Source organism: Lactuca sativa, chromosome 5, assembly GCF_002870075.4.
Source record: "Lactuca sativa cultivar Salinas chromosome 5, Lsat_Salinas_v11, whole genome shotgun sequence".
Classification (NCBI taxonomy): Eukaryota; Viridiplantae; Streptophyta; class Magnoliopsida; order Asterales; family Asteraceae; genus Lactuca; species Lactuca sativa.
In genome coordinates, this window is record NC_056627.2 from 57,426,784 (window position 1) to 57,434,290 (window position 7,507).

Sequence of the window (7,507 nt, forward strand, 5' to 3'; positions counted from 1 at the left end):
TGAATACCATCACATGTGGCGAGGCTCAGATAATCCTTCGAGTAGAGGACTCGTCCCTACAACGGTTAGACTCAAACGAGAGTTGCACAATAGGGCCAAATCCAACACTCTGAGATTATTTAACCCTGGTCACATGTGACTTGACGTATTCATCTAATGGCTAACTCCCATTACTCAGAGTCCCACAAAGCACAAAGCAAGTAGCATTCATACAAAAGAAAATCTAACCACAATAAAATCAAAAAATGTTATCCACATAACAAGGATCTGCACTAACATACAATGCTAAGCTCATACTATCAGGCATAACCTAAACATGCTATCCTACTATTGTCTACTCAATACTAGCATATAGTTCTCATGAAGCCGAAACACATATAGCAGGCACATAAGGCATCCTCCTAGATCCTTAGTCCTATTATAGCATGTTGTTCTACTTAAACTGATAATCATAACGTAAACTTGTATGGGTATTTTGGGGTACTTACTTGAGCTCGGCCGGTCGCGCACATCACACACTTCTATCTTTCTCAAAACTCTTTTCTTTTTAAGTTTCTTTTCAAAAATTCTTTTGAAAACATTTTTTTCTTTTTGAAAACCTTTTTACCATCTCCTTAGTTTGAGTCCAGTCATACCCGAAAGTATGCCTAAATCCCTCAAACCAAGGCTCTGATACCAACTTGTAACGACCCAATTTTCACGTCCAAAAATTTCATTTTAATTAATTAATTTAATTAAACATTCTTAGGAAAATATTGTCGAATCATAACATCTCATAAAACAATGTATAATGTCTGAAAACCCAAATCGTAATATAGTGATAATGTCATAGTACAATCCCAAGGAATCTCATAATGCGGAATCTGAGGTGTGTGTATGATGTGCAGCTACCGTGCCGGCTCCTTCCCCTTCGCTGAAGAGGTACCTGAAACAAAACTGAAAACTGAAAGCACGAAGCTTAGTGAGTTCCCCCATCGTACCACATACCATACAATATATTGTTAGGCAATTCTGGGGCGCCTGACTTACCCAGGTCAAACCATTATGGGGTGTTTGACGTACCCAGGTCAAGCCATTATGGGGTGCTTGACGTACCCGTCGGTCTATTTCACCCGACTACCGGGGACTATTTCACCCCTTACTACTACCACATAAACACATAGCATAACATAATGTACTGTCAGACAATTATGGGGTGTCTGACTTACCCAGGTCAAGCCATTATGGGGTGCTTGACGTACCCGTCGGTCTATTTCACCCGACTACCGGGGACTATTTCACCCCCTACTACTACCACATAATCACATATCATGCTAGCATATAAACATATCAGGTAATAGTAATCCTAGGTGAGTCTCACAAAGATAATCACCTATCATACGACTCCTACTGGTGGGCCGACATTGTGGCCTTAGACCCACCGCTACTGGAAGGTAACTCACCTCGTACGGGTAGCTGCTGATAATATGTGCGAGAAACCTCTGTCTGTTGCTGCTCCGGAAATCCTCAGGCTATAATCCCCACAAAACACTCAGTCAGAATCTGATATCTACTCGTAGGGTAAAATGACTATTTTACCCCTAACCAAGTCAAAGTCAAAGTCAACTTCCAGTTGACCCGACTCGCCGAGTTGGGCCGTCAACTCGTCAAGTCCCTAACCCTTTACCCGTCCTTATCCACGACTCTACTCGTCGAGTTTAGCAACGACTCGACGAGTTTCCCTTCTATATGAACATTGAATGAACCTTCATCCGACTCGCCGAGTTGTATGAACAACTTGTCAAGTTCACCTACATCTGATAAACAAGTCCTGTCCTTTATGTAGGTAGCCGATGAAAATACACCGCTCACTACGAGGTTCGAGCTTGTGCTAAGTCTCATGTCTCATGAAGCCTCGCAACCCCAAATCTTGATGTGGTCTAAATTGGGAACTTTCCCAGTCCACATCTCGTGAGGTGTTTTGGCAACCTTATTAGTAGTGACTAGATTAAGGATATGGGTGACAGTCTCTAAGGCATACCCCCAAAATGAGATTGGTAACGAAGCTTGACTCATCATGGAACGAACCATGTCCAACAAGGTTCGATTGCGCCTCTCAGCCACACCATTAAGTTGTGGTGTTCTGGGAGGTGTCAGTTTTGAAACAATTCCACATTCCTTAAGATAGTCAAGAACTCTTACTAAGATACTCCCCCTCCTCGATCAGATCAGAGCATCTTAATGTTCTTGCCTAACTGATTCTCCACTTCCTGTTTAAACTCTTTGAACTTTTCAAAGGTTTCTGACTTATGGTTGATTAAGTAGACATAACCATATCTACTGTAATCATCAGTAAAAGTCACATAGAAGCGGTTAGCATCCCTTGTGGCGGTTCTGAAGGGTCCACACACATCTATGTGTATGAGGTCCAACAAACCCTCACCACTAGCACAAGTACCAGTGAAGGGTGACTTTGTTATTTTTCCAAGTAAACAAGATTCTCAACTATCATCTGACCTTAAGTCAAATGACTCCAAGACTCCAGCCTTTTGGAGTTGGCCTATGCGTTTATTGTTGACATGTCCAAGATGATAATGCCATAATGATGCTTTGTCCAAACTAGTGGAATAATCAATATGCAACACATTATTTCCTAGGTTGCCTACAACCGACACAATTTCATATACACCGTCACAATGTAATGCTTTAAAATAAAGAACACCATTATAAAAAGCATTAATACCACCACATTCATTATCAAATGAAAAAGTAAATCCTTGTTTTTACAAACCGTGAAAAGAAATAATATTTCTTGCCATTTCAGACGAGTAACAACATTTATTCAAATCTAACATTAACCCGCTACTTAGCAACAAAGAATAAACTCCAATATTGGTGACAGGTGAAACTTTCCTATTCCCCATGATCAAGTTTATCTTTCCGTGCTCCGCATCCTCACTTCTTCTTAGGCCCTACAAATCAGAACATATATGAATACCACAACCTGTATCAAGGACCCAAGAATGAGTATGCGGTGAGTTATTAGACAATATAGTGTAAATACCTGCATGGGTAGGTTTAACCTTCCCATCCTTAACATCTTGCAGGTACTTGGGGCAGTTTCGTTTCCAGTGCCCCCTATCATGACAATAAAAGCATTCAACTTCTTTTGGGTTGGAAGAGGGAGTGTGTAACACCCATAAAAATCAAGCCAAATTTAAAACTTTTTTAAATCATTTAAAACCATTCAGTTATTACCAATTTGTTTTCAAAACGGTTCTATATCAGAGTATCCCAGAAACATAGTCATAAAAAGTGAGAAGTTGTACGATCACGCCTTTGCCTTCCTGCGATCATCTGAGGTACCTGAAACTAAAACTGAAAGTTTAACCCCAAAGCTTAGTGAGTTCCCCCAAAATACCGATACACTGCAAATAACACATATACATTTAACAGCATGTACTGGATCCACAACTTTACAAACTAGATTACCCCTGGGCCCACAATGTGAGTCTGGATTGCCTTCCGGGCCCACAACTCACATTTGTATTGCCATCGAGCCCACAATATGAGTCTCCCTCAGCTCGTATCTGGAATGCTCCCGAGCCCGCAGTACGAGTCTGGCATGCCCCACATGGCTATTAGCTCATATCAAGAATGCTCCCGGGTTTGTTGGTTACTGCACGAAGCAGTATCACCTCAACCCATCCAACATAATATGTCAACATATAACACAACTAATGCACATACAGATAATCACATAATACTACAGGTAGTCCTACAGATATACCTAACTAGCATAGCAACTAGCATGCAACATTAACTCATACTCAACATACTACCAACTTCTAGGATATCATATCCAATGGGCATACGGGTAATCAGATAATAACACAGGTAGTCCTATAGATCTACCAAACTGGCATAGCAGCTAGCATGAAAATTAACTCATACTCAACATGATACCAACTGTTAGGATAACATATCCAATGGGCCGACCTTGGTGCCTTAGACCCCTTAGTATAGTGAGGTAACTAACCTGGCACTGCGGAAGTCCTGCGAATAAAACTCCAGCTGCTGGTTGACAGATTCTCGAACTGCCAACATCAAACAATACCTAATTAATAATTGGGTTCCAAGCCCAAGGTCAAACTCACACTCTAAAAGCCCAATAGTCAAGTAATGGGCCAAAGCCCATCATATGGCCCAATTTTCCAAATTGGGCCCAGACCTCTGCATGGTCTTTCCTTAAGGCCCATTCATTTATTCTAGTCCAAACTCTTGGTATTCCCATGGCCCAATATCACATAATCATCAAGGCCCAGTAGGAAGGCCCAAATCAAGGCCCAAGTGAAATTAGGGTTTTCACATGAAATGACGAATAGGGTTAAGTGTTTCTACTTAATCCATTAAGGACTTATTATATTAAGGACTTAATCCATTAAGTCCAATACTGCCTTAGGTTAATTTGCACCTGATTATTAATTATTATTTTCGGTTTAATAAATAATTCTCGTGCGGTCCCGATAAATCCCAAAATTAGGGTTTCAAGGCATTAGGGGTTTCCAAACCCTAATTAAGGTTTCCAACCCAAATACTAGCCCATTAATCAAATGGTTGGGCTTTCAGGTCAATCAGGGCTTCATTTGGCCCATTAGGGTTTCATTGGGCCCACTTTGTCCAAGCATCCCCAAACGAGTCAAAACTCAAACGAGGCACACCGCCACCCAACACGACGGCTGGTGGCAGCAGCCACCACCCATACGGTGGTGGTTTGAGTTTTTCTCTTCATTATTCCATTTTTTTTACAATTTACAATGCTAAACCCCAAAGAACACGCACACACACACACAACCACCTTGTGGTGGTCGGCGGTGACATATGACGGCAACCATGGTGGTTATCTTCTCCGTTTTCTAGCCATTAAAACTACTACGACACACACAAACACGAGTTTGAAACATAACACACACCCATCATCAATCTGGAGGTGACAGGTGGCGATTTATGACGACAACCACCACCTCATGGTTGTGGCGATGATTTCCCAAGATCCCATGCCCAACACACGTCAATACACACTCACACATCTTCAACACACGAGTTTCTCTCGGAAGAAGCATCCAATCCCAGCCACCTCCCCCACGGCGGCGCATGGCAGTCGGAGAAAGACACGATGGAACAGTTAGGATATGATTACAGGCTTTTGGTTGCCTTCTTCAAGGAAAGCATACTCCAAATGTTCTGGTAAAGTTTTGAGCTCCGTTTTTTGGTTCTGACTGTTGGACTCGCCGAGTGCAGGTAGGGTACTCGGCGAGTTTGTGGCTGTATTCACGATTTCTGCCTTTTCTTCAGAGGAACTCAACGAGTAGATCGGTCCTACTCGGCGAGTATAACTGTCAGTTTGTTTTACCAATTCTTCATAATCTGCTTCTTCCAGCAGTCTTTCAATTTCCATCAAGTCTTTTTCTGGATCAAATTCTTCATCATCAGTTGTGAACTTGTTGGAATCTTTAGTTATGCCTTCCTCCAATAATTCGTCAAGCATATCGATTGAGAATGTCGTGTCGTCACTATTCCTTGAATACTTCATAGCTTGGTCTACCCCAAATGTGACTGAATCTTCTCCAACCCACAAGGTGAGCTTTGAGTCCCTCATGTCTACTATAGCACTTGTCGTGTTAAGGAAGGGCCTTCCAAGGATGATTGGCACTTGTGGATCCGCCTCCATGTCCAGAATGATAAAATCAGCGGGAAAGACGAATTTGTCCACCTTGACTAATATGTCTTCGCATATGCCTCTTGGGAAGGTGACTGTCTTGTTTGCCAAGTGTATTGTCATGCGAATTGGCCTTGGTTCTGGGAGATCCAGCTTCTTAAAGAATGAATATGGCATTAGGTTCACACTTGCTCCCGAATCGGCTAAGGCATGAATGGTGGCCAAGTTGCCAAATTGGCAAGGTAAAGTCAAACTCCCCGGATCACCTTTCTTCTCTGGTAGCTTATTTAGCATAGCAGCTGAGCAGTTTTCATTGAGTACTACCTTCTTCACTTCTTCCATATTCTTACTATTAGTGAGAAGTTCCTTAAGGAACTTTGCATACTTGGGCATTTACATGACGACTTCAATGAAGGGTATGTTTATTTGAAGAGTCTTGATATGATCTAGAAACTTCTGATACTCCTCTTCCTACTTCTCCTTCTTAGCTCGGGCTGGGTATGGCAAGGGAGGTTGGTAAAGTTTTTCAGGAACCTGCTCGTTGGGATTTTGTGATGTACTCGCCGAGTCCATACGTGGTACTCGGCGAGTAGGGCTGTCAGATTGTATATCTTGGTTTTCTGTTTGCTTTTCTGCCTCCTCCTTCTGTGATTTCTTTGATGACTCAGTCTGAATAGGTGCCAGGGGAGTGATTATCTTCCCACTTCTTGTTGTGACTATGTTTATGTGCGCGCCTCATGGGTTATTTTCAGTTTTGCTAGGAAGTTCGCCCGGTGACCTTTGGTTGATTTGTTGAGCAAGTTCCCGAAGATGCGTTTCAATATTATGGATAGATGTTTGCTGGTTCCTAAGCATGGTCCTTGTTTCTTGAATTGCAGCATCATGGTCACTATGTCTTTTTTCTGAAGCAGCTACAAATTTGGTGAGCATTTCTTCCAAGTTTGGCTTCCTTTCTTGCACAGGCTCCTCCTTTTGGTAGAACCCTCTCCCTTTTTGCCTAAACCTTTCCTCATTGGCTTTCTTGTACTCTTCATAAAGGAGTCATTCTTTCTTTTGTTTGCGCCAGTCTTCATCATATCGGTCTCCACTTGAGTAGCACACTTGCACCTTCTTGTTGCCATTCTCATCTAAATCACAGTCTCTAGTGAGGTGAGGCCCATTGCAGTTTTCACAACCCACCCGAATAGCATGGATCGTTTGATCCATTTTATCCATCCTCCTATCAATGGTTTTCAGCATAGCCATGACCGCGGATAAGTCTTCAGTAGCTGCATAAGCGGCTCCCCTAGTGACATCATGTCTAGGGTTGTGGTATTCTCTAGAGTGTTTAGAGAATTCTTCAATCAATTCTTTGATCACCGGGGGTGGCTTCTTTGTGAGCGGGCCTTGCGAGTCTAGTAACTGCCTGGTTGTGACATTGACTCCATCATAGAAGATGGAGACTTCTTGCTGGCTGTTTAGATCATGGTGTGGGCAGTTTCTTAGTAAGCTTTTGTACCTCTCCCATGCTTCATATAGCGACTCTCCAGCTTGTTGCTCAAAGTTAGCAATGGCCTTCTTCAACTTGGCTATCTTGGAAGGTGGGCAAAAGTGATCAATGAATTCTTCTTTCATCTTGGCCCAAGTGGTGACTGATCCGGGGGGAAGTGACTTGAGCCAGTCTTTTGCAGCTCCTTTGAATGTCACCGGAAGCATACGAAGTAGCTGAGTCTCGCGGGGCACATTTGGAACATTGAAGTAATCAACTACATCATTGACTTCGTCCAAATGCTTGTAGGCATCTTCATGGTCTTTCATAAAACGGTATTT

The 7,507-nt window shown here is 42.5% G+C and overlaps 1 non-coding gene across 1 annotated transcript; it reads left to right on the plus strand.

Annotated features, from left to right (window-relative positions):
- The first annotated feature begins 7,157 nt into the window (after positions 1–7,157).
- On the plus strand, positions 7,158–7,264 carry LOC111915660 (small nucleolar RNA R71). The gene has a single exon (XR_002858222.2). It is a non-coding gene; the product is annotated as a small nucleolar RNA R71 (small nucleolar RNA).
- The last annotated feature ends 243 nt before the right edge of the window (positions 7,265–7,507 follow it).